This window comes from Penaeus monodon, chromosome 25 (genome assembly GCF_015228065.2).
Source record: "Penaeus monodon isolate SGIC_2016 chromosome 25, NSTDA_Pmon_1, whole genome shotgun sequence".
NCBI lineage: Eukaryota > Metazoa > Arthropoda > Malacostraca > Decapoda > Penaeidae > Penaeus > Penaeus monodon.
The window spans coordinates 13,886,167-13,886,441 of NC_051410.1; the positions used below are offsets into that span (position 1 = coordinate 13,886,167).

Consider the following 275-nt stretch of genomic DNA (forward strand, 5'->3'; position numbering starts at 1 on the left):
AGTACCAACATAATTTTTTTTTAAGTATTATTAATGACACAAGACTTTTTTTTTAGATTAACTGTGTGACTGAATGCTTCTCTAAATTATCTAATATGATACATTTTCTATTCCAAATTACCATACAGTTAAAGGGAAACACTGTGGCTAAACTAATTATATATATCTGAGATTTGATGTTTGCCAAATTGGAGATATAGTATGAAACAAGAAACAAAGGTGCCAAGGAATGTAACATTTGTAAACAGACATAAATTAATGCTGGTTTTGATGTC

General features: G+C 28.0%; 1 protein-coding gene across 1 annotated transcript in view; it reads right to left on the bottom strand.

Moving 5' to 3' along the window:
- The window catches only part of LOC119589058 (transmembrane protein 107-like), a 10,336-nt gene that overhangs the window by 1,078 nt on the left and 8,983 nt on the right, over nt 1-275 (bottom strand). The window lies entirely within an intron of this gene.